General features: G+C 29.6%; 1 pseudogene; it reads right to left on the bottom strand.

Moving 5' to 3' along the window:
* Window positions 1-1,513: 1,513 nt before the first annotated feature.
* On the bottom strand, window positions 1,514-5,537 carry LOC111302387 (uncharacterized; annotated as a pseudogene).
* Between the last annotated feature and the right edge of the window lie 9,944 nt (window positions 5,538-15,481).

Below are 15,481 nucleotides of genomic sequence, written 5' to 3'. Positions count from 1 at the left end.
CTACTTCCATCAATTGAATATAATTGTATGTTCTATTAATTGAAAGTTTAATTTTTTTTTATTTAAAAAATTTTAGTACATAAAAATATTAAAATACATAATTTTAAAAACAAAATAAAATAAATTCTTAACTTTGGTACTTGTCATGTTTTATTAAAAAGATTTCAATTCTAAAAATAACAAACTTATTATGTAATATCTATATAATTTATAATGATTTTGTTTGTAGCATTAACGACATAAATTTCATGAATGAATGTAATTTTGGTATAAGCACATTTAAAAAATAGTTCCAATGAATTTTGTCACACCTTAAAAGAATTCTACAAAAACAATTAATTTTACTTAACTTGATATTTTTTACTTAAAATAATTAATGTCAAATCATTCAACCACCTAGAGGACAAAAATGCGAGTAATTAATATAATTAAAAAAATTAAATAATCTTGAGATATAAATTAATCATATATAAACATATTAAGATAAACATATTTACATAAATTGCATATATAATTGTCTTTGTAATAAATAAACAAACTTCATATAATTATTTTATTTTTATGTACATTAAATTTTTATATCGTTTTATTTGTATTTTCATTTGAAGCAAAAAATCATTCTATTTATAAAAAAAAAAAAAGACTTTAATAATAAAAATAAAATCATTTAAATCAAAATTTATAAAAAAAATTACTAATGATATTTTAATCAATTACTTTTAATATTTTTGGAATCAAAATTTTATTAAGGGTTTAGTTAATTACTTTTAGCATTTTTTTAGTCTAATTACAAAAAAAAGTATAACAATAAAAAATTCATCTAAATTAAATTTTATAAAAAAATTTACTAAAAATATTTTAGTCAATCACTTTTAACACTTTTGAAATTAAAATTTTAAAATTTTAAAAAATTTAATTTCTCATAAACTTTATTTTTAATTCTAGTTTATTTAAATTAAACTTAAATAAATTATTAAAAGTTATGTATTTAAGAATAAATTTGTCAATTTAAAATTTTATAGGGATATTTAAGTCGATCACTATTAACACCTTTGGAGTTCACATTTATATATATATATATATATATAGATATAAATAGATAGATATATTTTTAGTTAAGAAAATCATTGAATTATATTTATAAAAAATTTTATAAATTTAAATTATATTTACTTTGAAAAAAGAAATTTTAATTAATAAAAAATTTATTTTATCTTATGCTTAATCTTACACAGAAAATATGATGAAAATAAAAACCATGACATTTTACTCTCAAGTGTTGCACATAATAAACATAAAATAGGATAACATCATCTAATCCAATTTTATCTATATTAATCTTATATTATCCAATTGTATCTATATTCTTATGCACTAAACACACTCAAAACATTAAAACGTAATAAAAATTACATAAGCGATAATATGTAGAGGGAGTATTGCTCCATAAATAATTGTACAGTTTAAGATAAAAACAAGACTCACCAGAAAGGTCTTTATAGTTATTTGACAATGTCAAGCCCCTGCCTAAGTTCTGATGACAATACTTTCAATAGTTCATCTAAGAATCAATTTAAGAACAAAATTTTCTCTAAATCTGTAAAAGAAATATCTTGCTTAAATCATCATCACCTTAGGTGGTGTGATTGATATTGCATAACCATGCGTAATCTAATTTTACCTAGCTAGAAAAGAATATTAAATGCCTGCAATAGCGTAAAGGTTGGACACTTCAGAAGCAGAGCAGCATCTCCTCCCCGTTAGATTAGAGGTCTGTCCCTGAAATTATGCCATATAGCTGCTTAGCTGTCCATGTTACATCAGCAACGCTTCTCAGAGGAATGGCTATCTCTTCTGCAATTGTCTTTAGCAGTACCCTGCATTCTGCAATACAAAAGGGAAGGGAAAGAGGCCATTTTAAAGCATACTCGATCCAATATCAGTGTTTCAAACGCAAAGCACTTATATATATATATATATATATATATATATATATATATTCCATAGTGGAAGCCTCCATGGTTTAAAAGCTATGCTTTCGTATCCGTTGCAGCATAAAACCGTTGTTGAATTTGGCCCAGAAACTTTCCAATGTCAGCTATTAGTATATCCACATAATGGCAGATTATGGATGCCATATACATGTGGTACTGTGTTAAAAAAGAGATGGTTGAGTTATGGGACTCCAAAAGTACAAGTGTTCATGTTAAAGCATGCAACAGTTATAAGATATGATAAATAAAAAGCCATATGATAAATACCAAGCCACAGTCAAATCATAGAAAAGCAAAGACGCTGTATTGGAATTAGACCAAGATCGATTCCAGGGAAAAAACAAGACTGATATAGAACAAATTCCAAATTGAAGAAATGTAATAAATAAAAAAAATACAAGACTTCCCTAATTTGAATGCAACGGGAGAGGATACTTCTGTCTTCCAAACTAGATGTAGGGTTCTCTTCATTTCTGGTTTCCAAAAGAAATGGTTAGATTGTTCCTAATTACTAGTTTTAAGGGCTATATTCAAGACATAGGAGAGGGCTGAGCTTTATTGTTCACTATTTCACATTGTTCAATTACAGAAATGTAGTAAGAAAAAGTTGCTAACCTAGAATTTTACTGAAGTTCAGCAAAGACATTGAAGCAAGAACCTTATGTTGAACTTGTGCACATTTTCCAGGCTTTGTTTCAGCTGAGAGATAAGAGTGCAGAAGGTAGAGAGCTGGAACTCAGAATCAGTTAGTGAAGAAAGTGCACAGGTCAACCATGCTACAGCAGTTAAGCAGGTTGTCACCAAATCCGAGTTTCCCGAACCTAAGCACTTAGAAATAGCCTCTAAAAGCGATTTTTTTCCACTTCCAACTAGTGATGCTGACAAATTCCTCAACCACTCTTCATTGGCACATTCTTCATCTTCCTGATTGGTAATTAAAATTTGATAATTACTTTATGTCTTTGATCATTTAAATAAAAGCTATCGTCTATTTAAATGTATGTGCACGTCGTAGTTCTAATAATCTGAACAGGTGCCACCATACAAAAAAACAGCAAAGCAATCAGAGGATTAAAATTATATGCTGCAAGCACACACTTTTCTGCAGCAAATACGAAGTCTATCTCTTTCTTTACCTTCCCTTATTTTCTTTTAAGGGAAAAAACGCATTATTCTTCCATCAAATTGTTAAAAAATCAACACGCACATGCAGCACCCACACACAAAATAGCAAGCTTAGCTATTCTCTTGGTGTCTAACTATTTAGAATTATCAAATTAAAACCAAAACATTTTATCTATAAGGGTGAAACCCCTTATACCTTTACTAAACTTTCAATATGAGATACAAAACAAATTCAAAACTCTTATAACTTTTAATATGAGATTCTGAGATTCAAGGCAAATCCCAACACAAATAAGCTGAAATCAGTATGCTTCATAAGATAAATTATTGTTAGCTTGCCAGTAAAGAATAACAAAAGTGAGAGGCAACAGTTTTAAACATGGTGTCAAGTTTTAGATGAGCTGTGTATTCACTTGATTCAACTAAGCTATATCCCCACAACAAAAATCAATTGGACAATGAATTGTGAGCACTGAATCTAAATTCTTGGACCATAATAGCAGTCCTATCCTATATGATTATCACGGATGAATGGAGAAACAATAGTGACTGGGCCATAGATATGAAACTTACCAATAAAATAGTATCATCAACATCTAAATCCTCTTCTTTGTCAATAGGGTTCACTTCTCAACCATCATTGAACCCTGCTAGCTTCAGAATCCAACCCACTGCCAATAACTTCCCAGACGAAAAAAAACGTCCTCCCAAGATAAGTAGTGCTCTGCAACATTTTTCTCTAACCTCCTCATCAATTAAGCTGCTATTGAGTGATGCTGTAATGACATCAACAGCCTCTTGTCTGTAAAAGCCATATTTTTGAGGATCGACCTGCAGCATGTGTTCATCTCAGTCTTGGCAAGAGACTTAGTCCAATATAAAGAAATAACATCAGAATATAAAAATGAGAAAAAAGGGTAAACAATCAGAAAACATCAGAATAAGAATATGAGACACAAGAATAACCATTCAGAATACACAGTAAATCTAAATCAGAAGCTTACCAGTAGATCTATGTTCAACAAAAGTGTAGCAACCAAGGGTCTCTGTATAGGAGGAGAACTTTGGAGATAGACATGAAGAACATGGATAATATTCACTATCTCTTCATTCTGCAGGTCACTTAGAAGTAGTGGAACATCTTTCCTCCTGTTATGATGAATACAAAACCTGGAATCAGTGGGAGCTGGAAGGAATGCTCATCCAAATCAATATCAACGGAATCAGTCTCAATCATAACTAGCCCATGTTTTCATAGTTATATATAGATAGTCCACGACAGAGGTTTCTATCACCATAAAGATGCGGAAAAAATAGATAGTCCCACAGTTCAGGCAACAAATTTGTCCGTGCCTGAGAAGGTGAATCACAAAACACTTGCAACAGATGCTTTGCTGAAAACCTGTCTTTCTTCTGCAGCTTATATATCACACTGAGGTAAAGATGAGCACAGGAAGACAACATAGCATTAGAAACACCATATGTGAAGCCATCTTTCAAATCATTTGAACTCAAGCCAGTTATCACACTAAGCTGCAATGAAGCTTTTTTCAGCTCTTTTGCACTTACAGACTCTCCAGCAGCTTTTTCTACTATCTCAATTGCTTTTTCAAGGCTGAAAATGACTTTGCTCTCAATGTTATGGTCTTCTATTCCGATAAAGTTAAGAGAGGAGAAACAGTTGTGATGAAGGGCAGTCCGGAATTCCTCATTTTGGAGAAATCTTTTAATATAACCACTTAAGATGGATACAATGGCTCGAACAGCAACTTCATCAAGTGCAGGATGAGAAACTGTTGGTATGAAATCATCATGCTTTCGATGCTGACCGTCTTCAAAGCTTTTGCTAATCTGTGAACCTCTACTAGCTTTGTCATAAGCAGCCTCCCGCTGCTTCAAGCTGTTCCAATGCTTATCACTATAGCTTCTTCGTCCAAGCAGATGTTTAGTAGAAGCATTATCATTCCTCTTTTGTCTTCCCCTTCTCCGTAAGCTATGCCCTTGATTAGCAAATACATCCTTCACTCTCTCGTTTTCTTCCACATCAATTTCAACTATCTCATTTCCCTGAAAATCTTCTGAAGAATTGATATTCAACCATCTATCCTCTTGCCTATCATTAGAACCTCTTCCATCAAGTCTTTCTCTATTTCCTTTCTTTAATTCACCATTTAGTTTCTCTCTTCTAACAAGAGAGTCTCTTGGCCTCCTACCAATAGTACTATCACTTCTTGACGGTTCGCCTCTCAAGTTGTACCAAGATATGTCAGACCTTGTTCTCTCAGTCTTAACTCTGTAACTAAATGGAGAGTCTGTCTTGCTTAAAGCTTCAGATCTGAAGGAGGATCTTGACCACATAACCAATTTTCTTCCTCTAAACCCTTCCTCTGCAAGAAGCTCCTCCAAGGATGATGCCATTTTTTTATGCTATTAGATTCCACCCGGTCCACTGAATCCTGTATCAAAGAAAAATGAGCAACAGAAATTGAGGAGAGAAGAAATATAGTACTAATTGAATTCAATTTTCTTCTATCAGGTGTCCACTAAAAACGAGAAAATTCAAAAAAGCCCAACATCAATCTAAATAGCTACAAATTTACTTCACCTTAAATGTGATTTCACCAGAATAAATTCGTTTTTACTATCCAATGAAAACTCCATAGAAATTTCATTTCTGAATGTCTGCATTTCATAGCATTAAACATTGTACTCTCGTGGACAGAAAAAAAAAAAAAAAGAACGCATGCATGACACCAAAATTGGCTATATTTTTCATCAAAATAATGCAAAATACCTTTTTTCTATCTGCTTCAAACTTACTTTCAATCAATTCGAAAGAAAATAAAAACAGCAATTCAAAAGTTAGTTATACAAACACTTACTTTTCACTCATATACAATCCAATATCATCTCTTTTCAACCTCCCCTCTTTAATGTAATCCAAGTTGGAAGCAGAATTGGACACAGAACCCGAAAATAAAATCTTGCTAATAGACAATATAAACTGAGTTGTGGAGGCGGCTTAGTATGTGGAAAGAGGAAGAAGAAGAAGAAGAAGAAGAAGAAGAAGAAGAAGAAGAAGAAGAAGGAGGAGGAGAATGAATGAACGAATGAATCCTAGGATGTGAAAAAAGAATGGAATAAAGTAGATGCTGAGTGAGGAAAAGACACAGGAATATATATATATATATATATATTTATTTATAGATGAGTTGTTGGTTTTGTCTACGAAAAAAGGGAGTGCATAACAAAGAAGAAAAACAAAGAGAAAATAACGTAAAAAAGGAACTGTAAATTATGGAGAGACATATCAATAGGCAACAAGGCAAGAGGTAGGCTTCAAGACTGACAAATGAAAGCAGACAAAAAGAAGGGAAACTGTCAACATTTGTCATGCAAACAATATGACTTATATTTCAAGTTTTTCCCTTTTGTTTATTTATTAAACACTTCAACGGTCTTAACTACCGTCCTTGAGCTTTGCCTATACAGTTTTTCACAGGTGGGATTGGCCGGTTGCTGTTTTATATAAGTTTTAAATTACATTTTTCTCCGTTCACTGAAATTTACTAGTTTTCTTTCTTTTTCTTTTTGGCCGGTTGCTACGTTTACAAGTTTTAAATTACATTTTTCTCTTTTTTTTTTTTTTCTGAAATTTACCAGTTTTCTTTCTTTTTCTTTTTTGTTTATATGCGGATCCATTGAATCTTTAGTAAGAGGTGGCAAACCAGCGGTTTGGTTCCATAATTTGGCAATCGGACTGTATAGATTTTGACTCTTTTCAATTAGGCTATTTCCATTCGAACCATTTTGTATTTAGACTAATTCGAATCATTTTTAGTTTTCTGTAAGATATAATTATTCTGGTTTTTCGAGTTCAAGTTGGATTTAAGTTTAGATTTTTTTTAGTTTATCTGTTTTTATTTATTTTTTTCTTTTGGTTTCAAGCACTTTGAGGTTTGGATTTTTAAAATTTAAATCATTTAGTGTTTAACAATTTTCAAATCAAATTTTTTATTTTTTTATTAAATTATGTTCAGATTTGAAAAAATGGGTTTTTAAATTGGGAATTATTTTAACACCTCAATCATTATATATGATATAAAATATATTGAAAATAATGACTCAAATTTCATAAAAAAATTATTTAAAATTAGTTAAATATTATGGATAAAAAAAATTTAAATGAATAATTTTACTAGAAATTAGATTATTGATAAGCAAATTAAATTGCTTATAAATAAATAGAGTCTTTATAAGATTATGTATGAAAACAAAATGTAAGAGCATTATAAAGTTTTACAAGGTACCTTATAAGATTAGAAGAGATTGAGAAAGTTTTTATGAGTGTGTATATTTTTCTGATTAGAGAAGAATAAGAAAATCCACATAGGTATGATGCATGGATGTATATGAGTATGTGTTTATTTGGATTGAAAATATTTCATAAAATTAGAGGATAATAAGATAGTCTATGGATATTAATTTTTCTCTAATCTTGTAGAGTATTAATTGTAAATGAGATTTATTTGTTATTTTTTGTTTATAATTCTCTACAATCAGTAAATTTTTTTTCTCTTCTATGGATGTAAATTGATTGGTTGAATCACGTTAAATTATTATCTCTTTTATGATTAATTAATTATCTAATTTTACTTTCATGGTATTGGATGATTAATTGATTGTGGGTTTTTTAATTAAACAACTAGTATCAAAACTGTCATATCCCTAACAAAATAATCCCATGTAATTTTGTTTCAATTACAAATAGAGCATAATGCTTCTTGTTTGAAATTTACTGCCATTATAAATTCAAAATTTAATTTGATTCATTCAACAACTCTTAAAAATGTTGCATCTGATATGTTTGGTTTTGAAATTTCAGCATATACAATTTTTTTTTTTTTATTAATCTTAGGTTGCAAGTCTCTTCTATATATATAAATATAAATATATATATATATATATTTATTTATACACTCCAATATACATGACATAAAAGAGTCCTATATAATTGTGGTGTTTAATTTTAAGGCCAAACTTTACATTAAGTTTTTTATGAGAAAATTGTGTAGTTTTAACTTTAAGTTCTTTCTTAGGTTTCATTTAATAGGAAATATATTGTAATCCATCCATGATATATTTTAAAGCATTCAAGCATCTTTTATTACCATGAATCTTTATCTCTGAAAAAAATCATGTGGCATAAGAAAATATCAAGTTTAATTTTAATTAAAACATACAAAACTTTAGAATTCTTTTATATAAAGCTGCAGTATAAATATAAAAAAGAAATTGTAGATACTGAAATCTTAACTATAAACTTATTGAATATCACATTTTGCAAAAGAATACATGAACTAACATGACTAAATCTCATATTCTGCTTTAACATTTTATTTAAATACATATAATGACTCGTCATCTCTGTGTTTGGTATACAATTTTTCATAATTACATTTGAAAATCGCAGAATGACAGCACGTAAGAGAAAGGTAGAAAAAGATGAAAGAAATCATTTTTTAGCTTTTGGACGAAAACAATTTGAAATTAAAAAAGAATAAGGAAGACAGAGCGCAATGCTTTGTTTCAATTTAGGTTCTATATAGGAGGGAGATTTAACGAGGCTGTCACCGATAGAAGTATACAAATTGTTTTTTATGATAAAATTAAATATGTCTTGTTTCAATTCAGTTTGATGTGGAAAATCCATTTTTGCAAAACAAGTATAGTGAAAGAGATAATGATAGAAGATCCCAACAGTGTAAAACAAGATGAGTTGCAATATTTCAACGAAGAATGTGTATCTTTTCTTGACGTTTGTTGTTTTAGCTATATATTTGCAAGCAACCAAAGTTTAATTAAAAAGCTTATATAGTTTCATTAAAAAAAGCTTATGCAGTTGTTTTTTGCCATTAATTCTACTATAAACAACCTAGTTCTTGAAGTGGTAAATTATCGAGTTCAAATTATTTTAAATTCTAATTTTTTATTCGAATTATTTCAGGTCAAATAGTTTCAAGTTTTGCTAATCATATTATTTTTTAGATAGATAAACATTAGAAACATATCTTATAATTAAGGATAGATTAAAAATATTATTTGAAATTTAAAACATGGCACATGATCATCATGTGTCACTATTCCATTATCATCCAATGATGTCATTACTTGCAAAATGACCAAAATAACATTCCTATAACATAAACTACGAATTTATAGAGAAGAAGCCGAATAGGTAACAAGAAAAAGGAACAAAACTTAGTTCAATGTAATCTTCATATTTCACAATTCTTCCTTCAACAATCAATCATCAAAATCTTTAGATTGTTGTAGATACCAAATTTTGTAAGAATTTTTTATTATTATTTTAATTTGAGCTCATTTTTGCAATTAGACATTAACCATCACTTTTTGAGTCCATTACATGGTTCACTTTAAATATTTTAGAATGAGACCCAATCTGGCCCCTTTAATGAAGCTCATTGCATGGGCCCAAATTAAAACCCAAAATGGACCAATAAAGATGATCGATAAAGGATTTATTCTTAGAGCTCATTAATGACCTAATATTGACCATTAAACAAAAAAACCAAATAAATAATAATAATAATAATAATAAAAATAAATAAATAAATACTAATACTAATACTAATACTAATACTTATAATAATTAAAAAAAACAATAAAAATAAATGAAACTCCAAATGCAATTAAAATGAAAAAGGCCTAAAACTAGCCCAGAAAAAATAAAATAAAAGCTTAAGTGGGCTACAAATCAAAGTCGAGGCTCAAAAGCATTGGCTTCTTTTTAAAGCCTAAGAGGGCCACAAATGGGGCTATTTGGTTTAGTTTTGTTGGGGGGTAAAATAACTTGTAAAAAATAAAAACAAAAAAACTAATGCAAAATAAATTGCATGGACTCATAAAAAACTAATGCAAAACACCATGAAGACATGGCTTGAGTAATGTGGGAGGCATAAGTAGAAATTGTAAGCAAGCAATAAAAAAAATAAGGGAAACATTCGTGGGAAAAACAAAAGAGAAAGAATAAAAGTAAAAGAAACCAACGAAAAGAAAAATTGAAGAATGGGAAACAGTATGAGATGTTTGTGGTAAGTAGAAATGGAAAGAAGAAAAACTAGAAAAAATTGAACAAGAGAAGAAAAACATAACAAAAAAAATATTTGTGAGGTGAACAAAAAAAGATGAGATAGAGAGTAGCAAAAACGAGAGAAGAAAAACCAACAAAAAATTGGGCAAAAAAATAAAAGAAAAGAAAGCATTTGGGAAAAGAAGAAAACTAGAAACAAGAAAACAAAAAAGAGTAAGAAAAGAGAGACATGAGCAACAAGATACCACAAAAAAATGGTAGCAAAGAAAACTAGTAAAAAAAAAAAGAGAAATCAGCAAAAATGGAAGAAAAACCAATAGAAAAAGAAAAAGGGGAATGAAAAACAGTTGCAAAAACAAAGCAAAGAAAAACCAAAAAAGATTAACGAAAACATGAAACGTCCTTAGCCTTTTGTATGATCGTAGGCTATGAAACAAGATAGCTTAAAGCCTAGTTTTTCTTACTTTCTTTTTACATGAAATGTTGTTAAATAAACCCCAAAGCTCCAACCTTCATGATTTTCAATCTCATCCATCTTTATATGGTCTGTGTACAAGAACATGAAATTCTAACATTTTCACACCTGATGGTTATCTTGTTTAAGCTTAAACTTTTTGAGATTTTCATACTTTCTAGGTCTAATATATGTAAGTTATTGTCCATGCTTAAAAAAAACTCCATCTTGTTTTTTTTTTTTTTTTTTCTACATATGAGTCATTTGCAAGGAAGCTTAAAGCTTCCTCGTTTTATATGTTTACTTGTTTGCTGTATAGTATTTCTTTATGGGAAGAAAAGCTTAAAGCTTTTCATGTCTTTTGGTTTGCTGCATGAGATTCATTTGTAGAAGTGGGGAAAGTTATTTTTTACGTATTGGCCATTTGTAGAAATGGAAAAAATTGAAATATTTTCATATTTTTTACTTTAGATAGAATATGATAGTGGCATATATGAAAAAAAGATAAGAATTTTTAATATGAAAAAAAGTGGATATGGTACAGTTATTATCTAGAATGTTAGTTTTGTCTATGTGTCTTTCTTTAAAAATAATAATATATTATTATACATGTTTTTTACTTTAAATAGAATAAGATTGTGGCATATATAAAAAAAATAAGGATTTTTAATATGGGAAAATGTGGATATGGTATAGTCATTACTTGAATGCTGGGTTAATAATAATAATAATAATAATAATAATAATAATAATTTTGAAAACCCTACCTAGATGTTGGAGGGGATTAAAAATCGAGTTTTAAAAATTTAATTTCATTAAATGTTGGGGAATTATTAAATAATAAAATTAAAATTAAAATTAATAAAGCTATATAAATAAGAATAGTTAAGTTTTAATAAAAAATAAAATATATAAAGATATAAAAATTCATTTTTTTGAAAAATTATAAAAAAATAAGCTTACTCTAAAATCTGTTTTGATATTGGAGATTTTTAGAGAGATTCGTAAATTTTTAAAACCCAAAAATGAAACCTTTAAATGAAACTCGTAAAACTGTAACCCAAAACCCTTAAAGTGAAACCCTAAAATGAAACCCTAAAAATGAAATCTTAAATGAAACTTTAAATGGAACCCTAAACCTTGAGTGAGATCCTAAAACCCTAATCCATTCAAAATGCCATAACCATCCTAAATTTTTAAGGAATTAGATAAAGGTATAAATCCTTCATCGACCATCTTAGTGGAGACCATTAGATTCTAAATTTTTATTGAATGAAGGGTGAAGGACGATTCATATAAGATGTTTAGTTACTTTTTGTTTGGATCAGAAGTCACTTTTGGGGAAAAGAAAATATATCATTTCAACCTTTCTCCATTCATTTTGTTCCAATTAAGGAGTTTGACATCAAGAAATGGTAGAGGGATTGATGAAAGGCTAATGGATGGCATTTTTCTGAAGCTCGCTAGTGAGGTCGTAACTTGGAGAGCATAGTGGATACTTCCCACAGCCATATTATATAGTTGTGCAAACAAGCTGTGGGTACCGTTGCTAAGAATATATGGGGCAATGAGCTATGCACCTCTTATGGTTTAAGGGCAATATGATTCTTATCAGTTTGTTCTTATGACTCATGGACTTAATTTGTTTAAGTTGATTATAGGGCACCTAGTCATATAAAAAATGTTTAAGAGGTCATTAAGGTATGGAAATAGACTAACAGAGTGAACTTGGCTAGATATATGGATAATGTCACAGAAAGAATGAAGAGAATCAATTAAGTTAAGCCTTTACCAGCAGATGTTTCAGATTAGTTGCCTATCCCCACATCAGAGCCTATATCGTCAGCTTTGGAGATCACCCAGTGAGAGTTTGAGATTGAAAAAAAAAAGATGAAAAAAGAGAAAATGGTAATAATAGATTAGGTCAATCAATTGAGGTATGATTTGATGATGAAAGATAATACAATACAGAAGTTAACCAAAGAACAAAAGGTATTAAAAAGGGATTTGTAAGATCTTCACCAAGAAAATAAAAGATTAAGGATGGACAAATGGTCTTTAAGAGGATCTAAAAGGGAAGTGGAAGAATTGAGAAAAATGGTAAAATATTAGAAAAATAAAGCCTAGGAAAGTAAGAAAGCAGTTTCTTTACTCGCTAAGGAGCAGCAAACATGGAAAAATAAGTTTTTTGGAGTCTTCACAAGGGTAGCCAAATGCCATGAAAAAACAATAAGCTAAAGGCATGATTAAAAGAAGATGAGAGTAAGAATTTTGATTTGCAAAATGAGAAAAAAAACATTAAAATAGAAGTCGATGAGTTTAAAAATCCAACTGGTCGAGAATTATAATCACATAGATAAGATTTTGATTGAATGGCAAGAAATGAATGATGAATAGGCCCATATTTGTATTATAAAAATGAAGGCTCGAGAAATGTGAAGAGTGAAAAGCTTAGGAAAGCAATTATATATAAAGGACCTGACTTTTCAGATCTACAATGTTGTGTAGAAGGCTAGTGAAATGGTGAAGAGAGCTGAAGCACTTAAATGAGATATTGTACAGACTCAAGATTACAGTAAGCGATTGTTAAATTTTTTATGTGAAGCTATAGAGCAGTATGCTCAAATTAGGTGTTTTAATGGTTTAATGAACAAGTGGTTGAATGATGTACAAGGATTTCTATGGTTAATGAATGTTTCTTTTGCTTAGATTGATCTAAAGCAATGCTCCATTTGCATTACATTAGATTCATTTCATACATGTAAATTAATAAAAGCAAATTAATAATAATGATGATGATGATGATATTATAATATGCGTTCTAATTCATGATTAATAAAAAGAGGCTCAAGGATAGCAAAACCAAAAAAATCAAGTCAAGCAATTTCGCACATGTGTAATACCCATTTCAATTATTGAATCATGGAAGGAAAGAATACAGTTAGGTTTAAAAGGGTCGAGAAGGCACAAGATGAGATAAGAAAGAAAGTGATGGACTTACAGTTGAACATTGAAGCATAGATGTCTGAGTTAAGATAATTGCTAGATAGCTTGCTAAAAGGCAAATGAGTTATTGGCACACTAGAATCAGGAGATGGAATTAATATAGAGAAACAATTGTATCTTTTAGGGTTCACCCCACCTCAAGTTCAAGCTTTTCGAGAAATTTATTCGTAGCCATCGATTGCAGAACCTTACACTTGTGTTAGTCTGTCTACTATTTAATTTTATATTCATGTAAATGTCAACCCAGGATCGAGCCCTGTCATTTCTATTATCATACCAAATTTTGATGACCTCGCTAAACATGAAAAGCTAAGTGGCATGTCAAAGCCAATAGTGAATATTGAAATGCAAAATAAATATGACCTACTTGAAGAAAGACTCAAAATGGTGGAACGGAATGATGTTTTTGGGAGCATAGATGTGAATGAACTCAATTTGGCAACTAACTTGGTCATTCAAGTGAAATTCAAGGCTTCAATGTTTGAGAAATATGATGGAATTGGATATCTTGAGACACATTTGGTAAAAAACTATCACAAAATGATTGAGTATACATGTGATAAAGAGATACTTATTCATGCCTTTCACAGTTTGACTGGGGTAGCAACCAATTGGTATTATAGTTTAAAAAATAGCCAAATTCATATTTAAAAGGATTTATCTCAGGCATTCTTAAAGTGATACTAGCACATGTGAGAAATAGTTTCAGACCGATTAATTTTTCAAAACATAAAAGTCCTAATGAGAGCTACAAAGAATATGACACTAGATGGAAAAAGGTTGCATCATAAGTTAGACCACCCTTAACTAATAAGAAGCTAAATTCCATATTTGTAGATATCTTTCCTTTTTCCTATTATGATAAGTTGATTGGTAACACATTCTTAGAATTTGTAGATTTATTATTTGTTATGGGTATAATTAAAGATGGATAAAAAGGGAAAGAATTACGAATGTTAATGTAGAAATTCATAATGAAAGGCATGGGAGTATTTTTGATGAATATACCCAAGAAAGAACTATTGAAGGGTGAAATAAAAGAAACCTAGTTATGATATACGAAGATTTAGTGAGTGACTATTCCCATTGGTCACCATATTGTTCCCAATGGACACCTTAGGCTGGTTATTATCCTTAACCATTTTATTCATGTGTTCTAATTCCTTCACCATAAACATTCATAGAACAAAAAGTTAATCGAAGCCATTTGCAAAGAGAGTCAAGATGTATCATTCACTCTTAATGTTTTATGTTGAGCTTTTTTACTTGTCAAAAATCATACGATTTTCATTATCCTTGCAAAACCCAAAAAGCCTTTTTACTCGAAGTGGTATAATTCTAATACTAAGTATGAAATTCATGATAAGGTCAAACGGCATTCCAAAGAAGATTACACTACCTTCAAAGATACAATTTAGGCTTTGATTGATATAGATCCTATGAAGTTTAAAAAACTAGTTAGTGGCTATGATGATTGATAGTGGTGGAGTTGAAAGTTAATAATGCTAAAGCTAAAGATCCAAGTGGAAGACTTTTATTTTTAAGTTTGAATTTCATCTCAAGAGCACCATTGGGAATGTGAAGTTTTGGTCGGTTCTGAGTGTTTGCATTGAATGAATGGATATTGTACATCCTAGTATTTCATTAGTTTATGAATAGTCTTTTAAGGTTTTTAATTCTTTTAAGTTTTGGATTATAGGTTTTCTTTGAAAGAAAAACAATAAAAGAGGAAAAATTATTAAATTTGAATAAAGTCACACATCATTAAGTCCCAAAGTTATAAAAAGA

This window comes from Durio zibethinus, chromosome 15 (genome assembly GCF_047325235.1).
Source record: "Durio zibethinus cultivar Kanyao isolate XHJ-2024 chromosome 15, ASM4732523v1, whole genome shotgun sequence".
Lineage (NCBI taxonomy): Eukaryota > Viridiplantae > Streptophyta > Magnoliopsida > Malvales > Malvaceae > Durio > Durio zibethinus.
The sequence above is the reverse complement of the archived record's forward strand: the minus strand, read 5'-3'. Positions and strand labels throughout refer to the sequence as shown.